The 19,870-nt window shown below is 46.1% G+C and overlaps 1 protein-coding gene across 1 annotated transcript in view; it reads right to left on the minus strand.

Annotated features, from left to right (window-relative positions):
- Positions 1 to 10,999, minus strand: part of ABCG4 (ATP binding cassette subfamily G member 4) — a 112,850-nt gene extending 101,851 nt beyond the window's left edge. The window contains exon 1 of the mRNA XM_089678581.1: positions 10,747 to 10,999. The gene's annotated coding sequence lies outside the window, so the exon portion shown is untranslated. The remainder of the gene's footprint in view (positions 1 to 10,746) is intronic.
- Positions 11,000 to 19,870: the final 8,871 nt, after the last annotated feature.

The following is a 19,870-nucleotide window of genomic DNA, read 5'->3' on the forward strand; positions in this document are numbered from 1 at the left end:
ATGGAGACAGCAGCAATGGGAGGCCGTACAGGGACCCATGACACACTCTGGACCTGGCAGCAGCATGAGGAGGCGGTACAGGGGCCCATGACAGATTACGGGTCTGGCAGCAGCATGAGGAGTCGGTACGGGGGCCCATGGCAGATTACGGGCCTGGCAGCAGCATGAGGAGGCGGTACAGGGGCCCATGGCAGAGTGGCGGAGCGTAAGCAGCTAAAATTGAAGGCCATACAGAGGCCTATGTTAAAAAGTCCCCCCAGCAGCAGCGTGGGGAGACGACTATCAAGAGTCCAATGGCAGAGTGGCGGAGCAGAAGCAGCTTCAATTGAAGGCCATACACAGGCCTAGGTTTAAAAGTCCCTCACAGTTAATTCCAATAACGAACTCTACTCCTCCGTGCAATCTACTTACGAGACCCTGGGCAGGTCTGGGTCCAATTTGTGGTAGAGACTGGTTTTGTTCAGCCATGCTTGAGCGAGTAATAACAGGTCTGTGCTGCCCTTTGGTGTCTGGCTTAATGCGCACAACACTGAACGTCCCAGCGTTTTCAACGATTTGCCGTTAAGTGATGCAAACCCGCTGAACCACGTTCATGAGGAGCCGGTACAGGGGGCCATGAATCAGTATGGACCTGGCAGCAGCGTGAGCAGACGACAGAGGCACATGGCGCAGGGTGGCGGTGTAGGCAGCATTATTCTGAAGCCATACACAGGCCTAGGTTAAAAAGCGGAAGCCGTCAGCAGCGTGAGCAGACGACAGAGACACATGGCGCAGGGTGGCGGTGGATGCAGCAGTATTCGGAAGCCAAACACAGGCCTCGGTTAAAAAGCGGAAGCCGTCAGCAGCGTGAGCAGACGACAGAGGCACATGGCGCAGGGTGGCGGTGGAGGCAGCAGCAATGGAAGGCCATACAGCACCCTATCACAAAATGGAACCCACCAACAGTGTAAGGAGACCTGAAAGTGGCACATGGCAGAGTCTGGCGATGAAGTCAGCAGCAATGGGAGGCCGTACAGGGACCCATGACACACTCTGGACCTGGCAGCAGCAAGAGGAGGCGGTACAGGGGCCCATGGCAGAGTGGCGAAGCGTAAGCAGCTTCAATTAAAGGCCATACAGAGGCCTATGTTAAAAAGTCCCCCCAGCAGCAGCGTGGGGAGACGACTATCAAGAGTCCAATGGCAGAGTGGCGGAGCGGAAGCAGCTTCAATTGAAGGCCATACACAGGCCTAGGTTAAAAAGTCCCCCCAGCAGCAGTGTGGGGAGACGACTATCAAGAGTCCAATGGCTGAGTGGCGATCCGGGAAGTCAGCGTTGTGATTGCAGATGCAATGCAGAGATTCTATGAGGTGATGCCGTGGGTGCGAAGAAGATCATATACCGTCGTACTTCCATCCATAAGACGGAACAACCTGCGAACCGGGAGCTTTATTGCCCTGACCCGCTGAGCAGCTTCTGGGATACCCAAGAGGCCCATGGCAGAGAGGCGGAGCGTAAGCAGCTTCAATTAAAGGCCATACAGAGGCCTATGTTAAAAAGTCCCCCCAGCAGCAGCGTGGGGAGACGACTATCAAGAGTCCAATGGCAGAGTGGCGGAGTGGAAGCAGCTTCAATTGAAGGCCATACACAGGCCTAGGTTAAAAAGTCCCCCCAGCAGCAGTGTGGGGAGACGACTATCAAGAGTCCAATGGCTGAGTGGCGATCCGGGAAGTCAGCGTTGTGATTGCAAATGCAATGCAGAAATTTTATGAGGTAATGCCGTGGGTGCGAAGAAGATCATATACCGTCGTACTTCCATCCATAAGACGGAACAACCTGCGAACCGGGAGCTTTATTGCCCTGACCCGCTGAGCAGCTTCTGGGATACCCAAGAGTTTGGCTTCTGTGGGGAATATGGTTGAAAACTGAAACTTAAAGGCATGTTGACGGAAGGGCACCAGTGTCAGTGCTCCAGAGGGAATATAGCTTCAAAGCTGACACTTAAAGGTATATCGACGGTCAGAGACCACAGGAAGTGGAGCTTGCGTCTTAAATCGACTGAATGTGGCAGACGTGAAACGTCTACGGGCCGTATATGAAAATTAGATTCGTGCATCCGAAGTTTGCTAATCTTCGGATTCGTCGCGAATAGAATTTTTCCAAATCTTCGGAACGAATTCCACTTCGTCATGTTCGATTCGCTCATCTCTACTTATAATGGATATTGCTGAGAGACAGAGATATCAAATGTAACACCAGAAACCAGGGGGCTGTAGAGGGCACAAATGTGAAAGGTTCGTTTTTAAAGTGTCTGGAATAGCAGTGATCTCTAACTGTCACATGGAATGAATCTGTAGATTATAATTGTCATCTGAAGCATGTCCCCAGTCTTCAGCAACACTTGCCGCTTGTTCAAAGTCTCTGGCCATCTGCTACAGCATGTCAGCAGTCTCTGATCATCTCCTGTAGCATGTTTAAAGTCTCTGACCCTCTCCTGTATCATTTCTGCAGTTTCAAACCCTCTCCTGTATCATGTCTGCCATCTCTGACCCTCTCATGTAGCATGTTTGCAGTCTCTGACTCTCTCATGTAGCATGTCTGCAGTCTCTGACTATCTCCTGTAGCATGTCTGCAGTTTCTGCCCATCTCCTGTATCATGTCTGCAATCTCTGACCATCTTCTTTAGAATGTGTGCATTCTCTGGCCATCTTCTGCAGCATGTGTGCAGTCTCTGGCTATCTTCTGTAGAATGTCTGCAGTCTCTTACTATCTCCTTTAGCATGTCTAGAATCTCTAGCTATCTTCTGTAACGTGTGCAGTCTCTGGCCATCTCATGTAGTATGTGTGCAGTCTCTGACCATTTTCTGTAGCATGTGTACACATCTCTTGTAGCACACCCATCTCTGACAGCAGCATTACATTTACTAAATATTATGTGCCGTCTTTTGAACAGAAACCATGGCCCGCTATTTAAATAAGTTGACCATCACCATCTTGAATTCTAAAAATGACAGAACAGATGGCACCATTAACAAACCCAGTAAATTCAGTTGACAGCTGCCAGTGTTCCAAGACATTCCAAAACAACCATCATCACTATATTTTCTTAATAAAGGGACCTGGAAAGGCCCCAGAATATTGGCATGATACTTGTGACACAATCTTTTTCACAATAGAGCAGTAAAAAAAAAGTCATGGAGTGCCGGTGACAGTCTACTAAATATCCACTCTCTCTATATGCCCTGGTAACCATTGAAATTGAAACTGACATTGAAGGAAAATCCAAAATGTGTTATCACTGGAACAGGAAGAGAGTACAAATCTTTGAATGATGACACCTGTTCTGCTAAATCTAAGAGGGGATGTCCATCACTTTTGAGTGATTTCCCCAATCAAAATGGCATTACAAATACTTTAACATTTTCATGTATGAAATAATTGGTTCTGACACACATACACTCACACATACATATATATAGATGTACAGTATATATACTGCTCAAAAAAATTAAAGGAACACTTTGAAAACACATCATATATCAATGGGGAAAAATATCATGCTGATATCTATACTGATATGGACTGGGTAATAGGAATGTAAGGATGAGGCCGGGCATTGACTTGCACCAGGAGGAACCTAGGACCCAATGCACTAGCATAGGGTCTGACAATGGGTCCAAGGATTTCATCCCGATACCTAATGGCAGTCAGGGTGCCATTGTCTAGTCTGTAGAGGTCTGTGCGTCCCTCCATGGATATGCCTCACCAGACCATCACTGACCCACCAAAACGGTTATGCTGAACATTGTTGCTGGTAGCATAACATTCTCCATGGCTTCCCCAGATGCTTTTACGTCTGTCACATGTGCTCAGGGTGAACCTGCTCTCATCTATGGAAAGCACAGGGTGCCAGTGGCAGACCTGCCAATTCTGGTGTTTAATGGCATATGCCAAACAAGCTCTATGGTGCCCAGGAGTGAGCACAGGGCCCACTAGAGGACAATGGGCCCTCAGGCCACCCGCATGAAGACTGTTTCTGATTGTTTGGTCAGAGACATTCACACCAGTGGCCTGCTGAAGGTCATTTTGTAGGGCTCTGGCAGTGCTCATCCTGCTCCTCCTTGCACAAAGGAGCAGATACCAGTCCTACTGATGGGTTATGGACCTTCTACAGCCCTGTCCAGTTCTCCTAGAGTAACTGCCTGTCTCCTGGAATCTCCTCCATGCTTTTGTGCTGGGAGGCACAGCAAACCTTCTGGCAATGGCATGTGTTGATGTGCCATCCTAGAGGAGTTGGACTGCCTGTGCAACCTCTGTAGGGTCCAGGTATCGCCTCATGCTACCAATAGTGACACTGACCCTAGTCAAATGCAAAACTAGTGAAAAACAGTCAGAAAAGATGACTAGGGGAAAAAATGTCAGTGGCCTCCACCTGTAAAACCATTCCTGTTTTTGGGTCATCTCATTGTTGCCCATCTAGTTCACCTGTTGTTAATTTAATTAACACCAAAGCAGCTGAAACTGATTAACTGACCAGATCAGTATCTGTCAGGAGCCGCTGCAACATGCGACGCAGGCGCAGGGTGCCGGTTCGCGCTGGTATACAGGCACTAGGTCCTGGCCGGCCACGGCGGAGACGGAACTCGCGCTCTGCGCTGACATGAATTGCAGTTTGGTCTCTCTGTGTTCCTGATCCTGTATTCCTCGTTATTCTGATTGTTGCTGACCCGGATTGTCCCTGACTGTGCTGTATTCTCCTGCTCTGACCCCTGGCTTGCCTGACCTCTCTCCTAGATGCCCCCTGTTAGATCTGATCTCCTGTTACTGACCTGGCATGTGACCCGACCATTCTCTGCTCGCTGCCTTGTACTGCGCTGCTCCCGCGGCTACCGACTCGGACTGTCTGACCACACTTCTGCTCATCCATCCACCTTGCTCTGGCACATCTGCCTCTTCACATCAGGCTCTCACCCTGCAGATACCTCTGACGGATCCCTCTACCACGGGTAGGTGTACTCAGGGGCCTCGACCTGGTCTCGGTGTGCTCCAAGTCCATCCCCACCATCAGGGGCCCTGGTGAACAAGCAGACCGGGACTTAGACTCCGCGCTCTGGGGAATCCTATCCGGTGGGTTATTAGAGGTACCGCCAGGCGGTTCATTACAGTACCAAACGGCCATGACAGAGTCTGGAAGAGGACCATCACCACTAGAGGACATATGCCAGCACCTGGCGGCCCTGACCCAAGCTGTCAAGATGCTGCAAGATGGATACACCCATCTGGAGAACCGCATCCAGATGTTAACTGCACCTGTCACCACTTCCCAGAGTGCGGCTTCCTCTGCCCCGTCCGGGGAATCTCCAGGACCATCTACGGGAGCTATAGCCGCACTGCCTACTCCAGAACCCCGCGTTCCACTACCAGAACGCTTCCGCGGGGACCGAGCACGCTTCAGGGCCTTCCGGTACCCATCAGCATGCCCCTTAACATAAAATGTGTCCATCAGTGTGCCCCCAACATAAAGTGTCCATCAGCATGCCGCTTAGCATAAAATAGGGGGCACACTGATGGGAATTTTATGTTAAGGGGGCACTCTGATGGGTGAATATTGTGGAAAGGGGCACTCTGATGGGCACACACAATGTAAAGGGGTACACTGATGGGGAAATATGATGGAAAGGGGAACTTTGATGGGCACAACTGATGTAAATGGGGCACACTGACGGGAATACCTGATGTAAGGTGGCACTGTGATGGGGACATCTGAAATAAAGGAGCACTCTGATGGCAATACCTTATGTAAGGGGGCACTCTGATGGGAACACCCTATGTAAGGGTTCACTGTGATTGGGGAACCTTACATAATGGGGCACTCTGATAGGGACAAATGATGTAAGGGGGCATACTGATGGGTGACACCAGAGTTTAGGGGGCGCTCTGACAGGAATACCTGATGTAAGGTGGCACTCTGATAGGAACACATTACCTAATGGGGCACTCTGATGGGGACACCTGATAAAGGTTGTTACAAATTGTACATTTCTCATTTTTTGATAGGCATACAGTGACTAAAATCTTTCTAAGTAATAGCATAAACTTGAGATTTGGACTCCAGCCAGAAGAAAATTTTAGTTACTGGAGCTCCTTGAATTTGAATTTAATACCCCTGGCCTATAGGGTACAGAGTGCATGTGCCAAGTGCAAGAAGATATCTTAGCTTTTTATGGAAACCTGATTACTGACTTACCGGCCGAGGTAGAGCAATTTCTGCATTAGAAGGTGAGTTTTTTATTCACAATTATTTGTGAGGTCTGGGAGGGAACATACAGTATTATATTTATAAGCCTAATCATTCCCTTGTCCTTTAAAATTTCAGTTCCCAGTTTCAGGTCCCTTGCACACGGACATCATACTTTACTGATATTTAAACTCAGGATCTTGTTGACAGAAAGATGCTGAGTAAAAATGTTGCATAAAGACCTTGTGTAAGCTTGTGAAAAGGCATGTCAATGTGTGTATGCATATACACCAGTAAAATCCTCTTCTAGCTCCCAGAATGTTCTGTTTTGTGTATTTTATAATATTTAAATCAATATAATCTTGGCACCTTTTTCCTTGCATATTGCTGTTTTTGAAAGTGTTCTTGACAGAGGTGTATTTCATCTTTTTATCCCTTTTTTACCTCTTTTCTTTTACCCCTTGGTAGTAATTGACAGTTGGTGGTACCGACAATGACCACCAAGAGGGATGCAGACACTGACCACCAAGGGAGACATAGACACTGATCAACAAGGGGGTGCAAAAACACTGACCACCAAGGGGAAGCACAGGCACTGACCACCAAGGAGGGGGGGGGCTCAGACACCACCAAGGGGGGCATTGCCGCTCTCATCTCTTTCCACACGTCACCAGTGTCCTCATAGCCTTCTCCTCTGGAAGCAGGTCCCGTGACCCACAATGCCAATAGTTAGGACGGCTTTTTTTTTTTTATTTCTTTACATTTTTTCTTAATGGGGGACGGTTGGGGTTGGGGAAATGTCAGGGGTCTAAACAGACCCCTGTTGTCTCATTTTTGAGACAGAGAAAGTGATTGAGGACACATTCATCTGCACATTATGACACATTTCTCAGCCTCAGCTGCACTACAGAATGAATGAACAGGAGGTGCTCTGTACAGAGGCTTCCTGTTCATTCATAAACTGAAGTGTAGTAAACACAGGAGCAATCAGTATCCATCACTTTATTCAGGAAATAAAGGGGTCAGTACTGGTGGGAGGGAGAGAAGGAGAAGCTGGCAGCACACAGGGAGATCAGAGCTGTGGGATGGTGGAATGGGGGGTCAGATTGTCGAGGGCAGATGAACGGAGCAGAGGAGAGAGGGAATGCAATTATTGGACCCAATCCACCCTGCAGCAGCTGAAAGCAATTGCGGGAGTCCCAGCCATGGCACAGTGCTCTGAGGGAATGGCACATGTATGCCGTTCTTTCAGAGCGCATGCGCCAGCTATCAAAAAGAGCTAATATCTCCTAAACAGTGCATGTTTAGGAGATATTCATTTTACCTACAGGTAAAGTATTAAAGAAGAGTTTACTACCACTGTAACCACTTGCCAACTGCACTACAGCCGAATGACAGCTACAGCGCAGTTGTCCAGTTTTGGGAGGGCATCATACAGTATGATGTCCTCCCAGAACGCATCCTTCTGCGTGCCCTGCGGTGCTGCTCACAAGTGCCCAGCAGTGCCAACCACCTGTGCCCATCAGTGCCACCCACCTGTGGCCATCACTGGCTAGTAGTGCCACCCACCAGTGCCACCCACCAGTTCCCAGCAGTGCCCCCTATCAGTGCTGCCCAGCGGTGCCACCCATCAGTGCTGCCCAGCAGTGCCACCCATCAGTGCTGCCCAGTAGTGCCACCAGTCAGTACCGTTAGTCAGTGCTACCCATCAGTGCCCATAATTGTTGCATATCAGTGCAGCAGCATCAGTGCCACCTCATCAGTGCCACCTATCAGTGCTGCCTATCAGTGATGTCAATCAGTGCCCATCAGTGCTGCCTATCCTTGCCACCTCATCAGTGCTGCCTATCAGTGCCCATCAGTGCTGCCTATCAGTGCAGCCTCATCAATGCACATCAGTGAAGGAGAAAAATTACCTGTTTGCAAACTTTTATAATAGAAACTTTTTTTTCAAATTTTTTACTCTTTTTTTTGTTTATAGCGCAAAAAATAAAACATGCAGCGACGAGTAAATGCCACCAAAAGAAAGCTATGTTTGTGTGAAACAAATGACAAAAATGTCATATGGGTACAGTGTTGCATGACTACGAATTGTCATTCAAAATGCGACAGCGCTGAAAGCTGAAAATTGGCCTGGTCAGGAGGGGGTATAAGTGCCAGTACACAAGGGGTTAAGTAACCATGACACTAGGTAGATAAAACGTTTTCAACTTAGGAGAGAAAGGAGGACCTTAATTCCGATCACTGACAACACTAAAGGGCTGCACATAATGTTCAGTATATGTAATGCAGATGTACTGGAAGAAATGATGGTCAGAGACTGTGGACATGCTACAGGTTTGGTTTGGTTAGTGTAAGACTGTGAACATGTAAAGCTGGGTATACATTAGTAGAAATTAGAACAAACGTTTTCAAGGAAATTCGTATAAAAATCCTCAGAACATTCAATTGTTCTTCGAACTCCTTTACAACTCAATGCTCCCATTACAACTGCAGACTGCTGGAGTACCAACATCTCACAACAAATACCAAAAGGCCACATGTGGCCCCTGGGCTGCAGGTTGGCACCGGGGATCTAGATACAATATAATTTCCACAATGTTTTTAGAGGCCAGCTGAGATGTCACCTTTTGCCATAACTTACATGTGCTTCAGAGTCAGATTTAGGGCTTGTTTACACACATGTCACTCTGTGAAAAGCGAACTGCAGTGGATCACTTTTCAGAGAGCAGTGGAGGCACAGTTGACAGGCATTTAGGAGGTCATACTGCTGCCTCCTAAACCCACTTTTTGTGACAGCCGAACAGGCTGCTTGAATGGGAATACTGCGCCACAAACACAAGTCCAGCATTTGGCTCCTGGTTATGGCACAGTCCAATTCGCTTGAATGTGTATTGTTTGGCAGTGGTGCTGATCACTGAATGTGAGAGAGACGATAATTTTTGTTGTGCTGCAATGCAAAGCATCACAGCATTGGCATGTTTATACCTCTGTTCTGCTGCCTTTGCAATGGTGGGAGGTGGCTGGGGGGGCGGTGGTATAAATTTGGCTTAAATGGGCAGCACAGTGGCTAAATGGTTAGCAATTCCACCTGGCAGAACTAGGGTCATTGGTTTGAATCCCAACCACGGCACCACCTGCTTGGAGTTTGTATGTTCTCCCTCTGCCTGCGTGGGTTTCCTCCGGGTACTCCAGTTTCCTCCCACACTCCAAAGACATGCTGGTAGGTGAACTGGCACCTGTCTAAATTGGCCCTAGTATGTGTATGTATGAATGTAAGTTAGGGACCTTAGATTGTACACCCCTTGAGGGTTAGGGACTGATGTGAATGTACAATATATATATATGTAAAGTGCTGCGTAAATTAACGGTGCTATATAAGTACCTGAAATAAATAAATAAATGCCTGTTTTTAACTCTCCCCATCTGAAAACATAAACTAAACCTAAAACAGTTATATAACTTTGCAAGTCAACGTTACACTGATAATGTGATACTGAATATATGTTTATAAACATGAGAACAGTGAAAGTATCATTTTTCAAAATAGCTTGGAGAATGGGTCAAGGTTTAATTTCTGGTTTGGGAGTCGTTTAACTAAATGATTTATCATGCAAGGATATTATGGGGTCCCATGCCTATATGAGTAAGGAAAAGACCACCAACAAGCAGCTCTCCCAATGACATCTGTGTCCCATCTTCCCTAGAAGACAACACCAGGCCTGTTTTTCACAACCAGAAATCAAAGCTATAAATAGCAGTAATACAATACAAAAATAACCTGTTTAATCTCCTAGAAAAAGCTTGTAGTCATTAGAGGACAGGAGAGGAAATGGCAGATTACACAGACTGCTGACTGGTACAAGCTCTAGGTCAGCCACACTAGTCGGGGAGTCAATGATCTACAACAAGCATGCGGTTCAGTTGTTTCCAACCGCCCATAACCCCATGCAGCCAGGTTCCCGGTCAGCCACTTAACAAGTAGAGTAGTGAAGATAATCCTCATAACCCCTGAGCTGGCACTTTAAATCAGCAATGGCAACTCCCATATTTAATCCTGATGAGTCCCCTTTAAGGGAATAAAAATTAGGCCAACCTGTTTTGATCATTGATACCTGTAAGATGAATTTGATTTCCTTGGATTTCACCTTGTTTGGTACAAACATCATGCAGACTTTTTTTCCTCCTGGCTTCTATGAGTTACCTCCTATATATTCTGCAGAGTAGGCTGTTTGCATCCATCTATAGCATCTTCCTCTGGTTGGGATTTATTTATTTTACACCCCCCTCCTGGTCCCACCCATGTTGTATTTCTGATTACATTAAAAAAACCCATCAGATTCTTAGACCATTAGAGGAATGCACTAGATTTGATTGTTTTCAGTAAATGACAATCATCTCCCCATCAATCAGACCCACCACTCCTTAGACTCCCAACCCTTTCCCCATCCTCAGTAACCAGGATCCTGCAGGCTCCCCTCTTCCCATTCACACACACAGATGGATGTCATCATTGCGGAGGGTCTTACCTTGGAAATTTGGAGGAGGTGGCAGCTGGCCCCCTCTTGTCTTCTTCCTCCAGCTGCTGTTCTATGAAGCCAGCCCTGAGAATTAGGAGAAGGGGAGGGTTCAGGACTGACAAGTACAAGCAAAGGAAGGCACAGCACAGCCATCACCTTGTGTCTGCCCAGCCATGGCCATCCGCTTCAGTCCTGGTGCTGCTGCCGATGTTCAGCTAGACAAGGCTGGTCCTGATGCAGAGCCATGATCTGACAGGCAGCACTCAGCTCTTCTTAAAGGCACAGCACACATTTACAATCAGACATCATCATTAGGCAGAAATCAATTCATCTGATTCATCTGATTCATCTGATTCGTGCAGCGCTACCACAATTCTAGAATGTATGTTATTTAAATGAATAAATATGCAAAATCATAAGAGCACTCAGATGCTGCATACCAACACATGCAGTGGGCTTGATGTACTACAGGATTACTACAGGTGTATTAGCAGCACATAGACTGCACATACAAGCAAATTGTATGATCCTTGAATTTACTATGCAATCACAAGGTACGGCAATGTATATATGTTACCGTCATAGGGGTGATTTACAAAAACTGCAGCACACAGAATGTGGTGCAACTGTGTATAGTAGCCAATCAGCTTCCAGGTTTAAGCCACTGGTGTGACTTGTCATGCGATTTGACAGTTCCAAATTGCATGACAAGTTGCACCCCACTGCTGGCAATGGAACCATTCATATCACCACCAGTGATTCTGAAAAAGGTTTCTGCACTAATTACAACTTGAATAGACTTTTGTTATATGAAGTCGCAAGCTGCAATGACATTGGCAGTGCAAATTGCACTGATATGTGGCTTTGAAATCACGCTGAAGTAGCGCAGTTTCAACACCGCACCAGTGTGAATTGTGGCTTAACCTCCATTCACATCAAGACTGAAATCGTTCGTCTTACAGTGAAGTCGCACAATTTAAAAGTCGGGGGACCTGCTGATTTCATGTGCGATTTGCAAGACATCTGATACAGATGTCTATGCAAATCGCACCAAAAGTAGTGCATGTACTACTTTTGAAATCAGTGTGGATCTGACCAAGTCAGGAGTGCACTGATATGACCACTTCAATTGCAGACAATCGGGTGAGACTTGGCATGCAATTTGCAAGTCGCAGGGCATGCAAATCGCATGGCAAGTCGCATCCAATGTGAACCAGGGCTTACTGTCAAAGCTTAATTGAACAAGCTGAAGTTAGAAGCTGACTTACTATGCACAGCTGCACAAGAATCTGTGCGCACCAGTTTTAGTAAATCCCCCCCATGTGCGAAATTTAAAAAGCTGAAAAAAGCAAAAATTCTGTAACAATGAATCAAAAATGCACGTGCAAGAACGCAAAGCACAATGCAAAAAAAATTATAAAACAGATCAAAATGCAAAAAGCATAGGTGCAAACCAAGCCGTATGTCTAAAAATGTTGCATTTTTAGGCACCAGTGTGCAAGAGGCCTTAAAGTGTGCATAACGGCTGTCAGCTGGTGGGTGTTGTGCCCATGGAGTGTGTTGAAGAGCACATTGCTGTGCTTGTTTTTTTTAAAGTATACAGACACTTCCACCTACAGTGATATGACCACTAGATTCCTCACCAGCCACTGACATCTTCCCTCCCTTCTTCTTTTAGGTGTCAGGTCCTCACCCTTTTGTTTGCCCAGTAGGTGATGACATGAATCATCAATTACACACAAGATTCATTCATTTCAGTGTGTTTAGATTGCCAACTAAGCTGTGCATGCGAAGCTCAGTGTACATCCAGTACAGTACCATCCAGAAAGCTGTGAACAGGCAGGTAAGTTTGTTACAGCATGTCTCTTCTGTAGTTAAAGTATAACTAAAGGCAAAACTTTTTTTTTTTTTACTTTTGGATAGAGTGCAGAGGGATTAGAACATCTGTTTTTATTGCAGTCTGTGTGGGTTGTCCCCAGAAAAGTAACAGGGGACATTTTCCAATGGGGGCATGAGTTCTGTTGACCTGGGAGTTCCCAAGGAATCCCCTTAAAATATAACTAAAGGCAAAACTTGTTTTAGTGTTGGATAGAGTGAAGAGGGATTAGAACCCCTGTCAGTTTGTATTGCTGTCTGTGCCCGTTAAGGAGATTCACCCTATTTGTCCTGTTTACCATTATTATTGAAAGTAAAGTAAAAACCCACATTTTGGGTTGTCCCAGAGACAAAATAGGGGGGGGGGAATCTTCCAATGGGGATACTAGGTCTGATGACCTAGGAATCCCCAAGAAATTCCCTTAATTTGCTGAGTTCCTCTCACTTTCTGTTTAGCTATGGGAAAGGAAGTGAAGGGGAATCTCAGCAATGGGACACAGATGGTGAAAAAAACTCTGACAGGGGTTATAGCCCTCCCTTAATCTATACAAACTGGAAAAAAAAGTTTTTCCTATATCTCTTTTTTTAATTTTCAGAGATTTCCTTACTTCCATTTTTGGTTATGGGACAGGAAATGAAGGTAAATCTCTCCAATGAGACACAGATGGCAAAAAATAAACTAACAGGTGTTTTAACCCTCCCTTACACTATCCAAACTGAAAAAAAGTCTTCTCACAATTTTTTTTATTGTATGTCTCCTTTCACCTTAACTTTTTTTAACTTGACATTCATCTAAAGCTTGTTGAGTACCACTCCCAGGGCCTACAAGTGTAAAAATGTTAAATGATCTCCTGCAGTGTGTCTTTACCCACAGTGCAAGGGTTAACAGATCATTTTACCTAAGAGAGAGGAGAAACTTACTTGATCCTACTCTCCCCCAGCAGATGGTGCTCCCCCACACTCCAGCAGTGGACTGTCTCTTGGCATTATCATGCCCAATGTATGCCTATGGACCCTGCTTTGGTCTTGAAGACAACAGGACCTTAGACCACAGGATCACGGAGGAGAAGAAGCTGCGAGGAGCAGTATAAGGGGAAGAGCGTAGTATCGGGTAAGTAAATCTTTTTTGGCCCCCCAGACCAAAATTATGAATTAAGGCTTGCAGTGAAGGCACAGCCCCACTTTAAGGGATATTATTTTTAAGTACGCCCCTTGAGGGTTAGGGACTGATGTGAATGTACTATATATGTAAAGTGCTGTGTAAATTGACAGCGCTATGTAAGTACCTGTAATAAATAAATAATAAGTTACTCTAGGATCTAACTCTACGTGCAGCAATCTGTCCAGCGCCCACATATACAACACGTTGGTGTAAACTGAAAGAATAGGGCATAAGTCAAACTGCCTTGTCTATGACTCAGGACTGGGTTGGGCAACACTGCCCAGCTCAGCTTGGAGGGGCTGGTGTAAACATGTGTCTAGCAATGCATATGCAATGCAGGTGCCCAGAAATATACAAACTCTAATTGGTACAAAATCTCAGTAAACTATACACAGAGAGGTATTTTGCTACACATGCACAAACACTATACACCTACACTATATTGCCAAAAGTATTGGGACACCTGCCTTTACACACACATGAACTTTAATAGCATCCCAGTTTTAGCCTGTAGGGTTCAATATTGTTTTGGCCCACCCTTTGCAGCTATAACAGCTTCAACTCTTCTGGGAAGGCCATCCACAAGGTTTAGGAGTGTGTCTAGGGGACCATTCTTCCAGAAGCGCATTTGTGAGGTCAGGCACTGATGTCAGACGAGAAGGCCTGGCTCGCAGTCTCCGCTTTATTCATCCCAAAGGTGTTCTATCGGGTTGAGTTCAGGAATCAAGCCAGTCAAGTTCCTCCTCCCCAGACTCACTCATCCATGTCTTTATGGACCTTGCTTTGTGCACTGGTGTGCAGTCATGTTGGAACAGGAAGGGGCCATCCCCAAACTGTTCCCACAAAGTTGGGAGCATGAAATTGTCCAAAATGTCTTGGTATATTGACGCCTTAAGAGTTCCCTTCACTGGAACTAAGGGGCCAAGAACAACCCCTGAAAATAACCCCACACCATAATCCCCCCTCCACCAAACATTACACTTGGCACAATGCAGTCAGACAAGTACCATTTTCCTGGCATCCGCCAAATCCAGACATGTCCATCGGGTTGCCAGACAGAGAAGCATGATTTGTCACTCCAGAGAACATGTCTCCACTGCTCTCCACATGGCAGCATGCTTTACCCCACTGCATCTGGTGTTTTGCATTGCATTTGTTGATGTAAGGCTTGGATGCAGCTGCTCGGCCATGGAAACCCATTCCATGAACCTCTCTGCGCACTGTTGTGCTAATTTGAAGGCCTCACGAAGTTTGGAGGTCTTTAGCTATTGACTCTGCAGACAGTTGGCGACTTCCACCCTTCAGCATGTGCTGACCCCATGTTGTCATTTTACGTGGTCTACCACTTCGTGGCTGAGTTGCTGTTGTTCCCAGTTGCTTCCACTTTGTTACAATACCACTAACAGTTGACCGTGGAATATTTAGTAGCAAGGAAATTGACTTATTGCACAGGTGGCAACCTATCATGGTACCATGCTTGAATTCACTGAACTCCTGAGAGCGACCCAGATGTGCAAGTACCAGCTGACACATAAGATTCTATATGCTACAGCTTGTATTAGAAATTCCACTGATATACCCATATACTTATTCTTCCTGTGACAACATAGCTTGAGGGTTGTTTTATTTTAATATGCTGTTTAGTTTGCCGTTTGGATATTTCAAAGTTTAGGAGTTAGCCAATTTTTTCAGGTTTAATTAAAACGCTGACTCTCACATTCTGTAGTACACCTTATAGGAGCAGAACAGAGCCGGATTAAGACCAAATAGAACCCTAACCAGGGTTCTAGCTTTTGACCTCTAATCAAAAGCCACCTTCCATTTTCCTACCCTGTTCACCATCATCTCACAATAGTATAAAAAAATAAAATACAAATGTGTTCACTTCGAAGTAAAGTTATAGTATTACTTTATTCTCTGGTGGACTGCAAACAATTTCACGTTGTTTATTCTTCCTCCTTCCATATGTAGTGCTACCTCGAGAGTCAATCGTATTGGGTCCCCCATATTTCTTGCACAACCAGGCAACATGCATTTTCCAACTTCCATTCAGAGTTAGTAACCAGTCCATGGGCTTGTTTTTGCTGTTTTATTTAGGGGTAAACAACTTGGATAAGGTCTAGGGATATATGGGATGCCCAACTTGACTTGAAACAACTCCCTAAATTCTGTACAAAAATAATTAATCCTGGACTTTCTACTCCCTCTGGAATGGCATCAGTTTCTTGATGGATCAGTAATATAGCCCCTGTAAGGAGCACTTTGTACCTTCTAAGTGAATCTCTTCAGACCCCAGCTAGAAACTGCCCATTCACCTGACTGTCTTTGAAGAGGATCCCGGAGCAAGAGTTTCTAGAACAGACTTTTAGCCCTGTCCCAGGGAGAACTTGTTCGGTATGGCACCTTGCAGCCCTCTCTCTTGTAGGCTCCGGGGGTGGTACTCGCACTGTCCTTGTGTCCTGTAGCTTTTGGTAAACTGCTTTCAGGCATTTCACTGGAATAGTTTCTTTCCAAGCATGCAGGCTGTCCTTCCTCAGTGGAATGAAGGGCAGTGGAGCTTCCTCTGGCAACTTCCTTCTCCCATCCTTCTGATATATATATATATATGCAGATCAGCACCTTCTGGCCTCCACCTACTAGCTTCTAGAAATTTCTCCAAGCTTCTGAAACCAGGGGGAGGCCTGACCTATAGCGCAGTTTTTTCAACCTTTTTCCAGTCAGGGCGCCCTTGAAATGTATATTAAGTCTCAAGGCACCCCAGTCGAATCCTTGGTTCAGTACTGCCAGGAACATGTGCAAAATTGCATGTGTTCCAGACATGCAAACACACTGCTCTTTAGCAGATCACAGGGAGGCCATTAATTCTTGATAGAACCCCCATGCATTGGCAAATGCCATGCATTTTTAGTGCAGCATGACCTTAAAAAAAGGGCATCTTATTGAAATGAATGGGCTGCCCTACACACAGCATGCAGCTGCACAATTGTGCCTCAACCCTGGCATGGTGCAATCCACTGCTGGAAAGACACTGAGCCCTGTGTTCACAGAATATAAATACCAGCTCCCAGCATGCAATGGGGCCACCCTTCCCTGTAATTGTCCAGAGCTGTATCCATATTCATGCTGTTCATTTGCTTAGTTCCCACCTAGGTTCTGGATAGCTCTTGTGGCTTCCAGAAGGCAGGAGGAGCTCAAGGCAAACTCAAACAGCACCAGAGCATCATGAGCAGTCCTGACTAATAAACTGCAGCACTCTGTTAAGCAGGATGCCAACTAAATTTACCGAACAGTCTTTCTGTTCAGCAGAGAAATACAGCTATACTATCCTAACTCTACAAATCATTGCACCTATCTAGGAGGGTGATACAATTTAAAAAGACAAGGTTTAGAATCACTTTAAAGCTGAACTCTGGCATAATGAATTATTGTCTAAATGCAAGTGTTGTGTGCATTCCTACTTAAATCTTGGTATGTTTTGTATATTTCTTCTGATCTGTGCAGTAATCCAGTGTGAAATTTTTCTTCTCTGCAGGACCTTCACTGGTGCTTTCTCTCTCCTTGTGCAGGATGACTGGTCTGGTATTCATGTCCTCCCTGTAGATTCTGCAGGCAACCTGCAGAAATGGTTGGCCTGCTGGGTCCCTCCTACTGCTCCACTCTCTACACAGTTATGGTGTCATTGCTACGTTTCCATGTAGCTGGATTTTCAAAGGCATTTGGTACACACAAAGTGGATTTATATCCTTTGTGTCTCTTAGGGGAATTATATGCAAATTAAAGGTTTTGTGCCTGGAGTTCAGCTTTAAAGTGGCTGTAAATCTCTCACATGAAATATGAAAAAAGCATCTCCCTCTCATCCAATCCTCGTCAACTCTTCTCTACCCTTAATTCCTTACTCCACCCCCCACTGCCTCCACCCACCAACTTACTTACTGCACAGGAGATTGCCAGTCACTTCAAGAAGATCGACACAGTTCGTGATGAGATCTCCAGTGTCAAGCTTCCTCCTCAATATACCAGCCCCAACAACAAACTCTACACTCTCCTCCTTTGATCCTGTTACCACCAAGGAAGTTATCGATCTCCTTTCTAAGGCCCACTTCACCACCTGTCCCCTTGATCCTGTCCTCCTTCCTGCTCTATCCTAAACTCTCTAACCCACATCTTCAACCTCTCACTCTCCATGGGCACCTTTCCCTCCCCACTCAAACATGCACTGGTTACCCCCATTCTCAGAAAACCCTCTCTGGACCCCACCTGTTTGAATAACTTAAGACCCATCTCCCTGCTCCCGTTTGCCTCCAAGCTTCTCGAGCGCCTTGTTCACAACCGTATGAACTGCTACCTCACCGACAACAACCTTCTTGATCCCCGACAGTCTGGCTTCCGCCCACAACATTCCACAGAAACTGCCCTACTAAAACTCACTAATGACCTACTAACTGCTAAAACCAACGACCATTACTCCATACTCCTACTCCTTGACCTTTCCACTGCCTTTGACACAGTCGACCACCCGCTCCTCCTCAGTAAACTCCACTCCATTGGCCTCCGTGACTCTGCTCTCTCCTGATTCTCCTCTTACCTTTCTCAGCACACTTTCAGTGTCACATACAACTACTCCTCCTCCGCTCCTCTTCCCCTTTCTATTGGGGTACCCCAAGGTTCTGTTCTTGGGCCCCTCCTTTTCTCTCTCTATACCTCCTCCCTGGGCCAACTGATAACCTCCCATGGCTTCCAATACCACCTGTATGCTGATGACACCTAGATCTATCTCTCCACTCCCCAGCTCACCCCCTCAATCTCCTCACGTATCACAAATCTACTAAGCGACATATCAGCATGGATGTCACATCACTACCTCAAACTCAACCTTTAAAAACTAAGCTTGTAATATTTCCTCCTCCCCGATCCCCCACTCACAACTTTACCATTAAGATCAACAGCACAACCATTGGTCCTTCCCCTCACGCCAAGGTGCTAGGCGTAATCCTAGACTCTGACCTCTCCTTTGGGCCCCACATCCAATCACTGGCTAAATCCTGCCGCCTCAGCCTCCGGAACATTTCCAAAATCCACCCCTTCCTGACCAATGACACCGCAAAACAACTTATCCACGCCTTGGTTATATCCCGCCTTGATTACTGCAACTCCCTCCTCACTGGTCTACCGTTACACAGGCTATCCCCCCTTTAGTCATTTATGAATGCTGCTGCTAGACTCATGCACCTTACCAACCGATCAGCGACTGCTGCCCCTCTCTGCCAATCCCTCCACTGGCTTCCACTAACCCAACGTATAAAATTAAAAATACTAACCACAGCTTACAAAGCCATCCACAACACTGCCCCTAGCTACATCGCCAACCTCATCCACAGATACCGCCCAAATCGCCCACTCCGCTCCTCCCATGATAACTTCCTCTCTAGCTCCCTCATCACCTCCTCCCACGCTCGCCTCCAGGACTTCTCCAGAGCCTCTCCCATCCTCTGGAACTTCCTACCACAGCATGTCCGGTCAGCCCCCACCTGTCTGACTTTAGGCGATCTTTGAAAACACACTTCTTCAGGGAAGCCTACCCCACCTCCACATAAGAACTGTACTTGAATCACCTCCACCAGATCATCCCCCGCAGCTATCACCTTTTGTATCATCTCCCTCTTCTTTTAGATTGTAAGCTCCACGAGCAGGGCCCTCCTATTCCTTCTGTACTGAAAGTATTGTAATTGTACTGTCTCCCTTATATTGTAAAGCGCTGCGCAAACTGTTGGCACTGTATAAATTCTGTATTATAATAATAATAATAATGTGTTTTTGTCTCATTTCAGAACACTAAATGCCATTTCTGTCTGCTGCCTCATTCCTCTGCTATCTGCATGGGTCACTTTTGACAAGTTTTCCTGACACCAAGAGTTAAAAAGATAACAGGAGGGGAAGCTCCATCACACAGCCTGTGACTGACAGCCTCAGCTCTGTTCCTGTGTTCTGCATAAAGGGGGATGTGTCCCTGTCCTCCAATCAGCATTCACTGAGCTCTGCAGAGTGTAACTTCAGCTCTCCCCTGCCTGTTTTCTGAAAGCTCAGACAAGCTGTAGA

This window comes from Staurois parvus, unplaced genomic scaffold (genome assembly GCF_062004578.1).
Source record: "Staurois parvus isolate SC_StPar_1 unplaced genomic scaffold, SC_StPar_1.0 ptg000207l, whole genome shotgun sequence".
Classification (NCBI taxonomy): Eukaryota; Metazoa; Chordata; class Amphibia; order Anura; family Ranidae; genus Staurois; species Staurois parvus.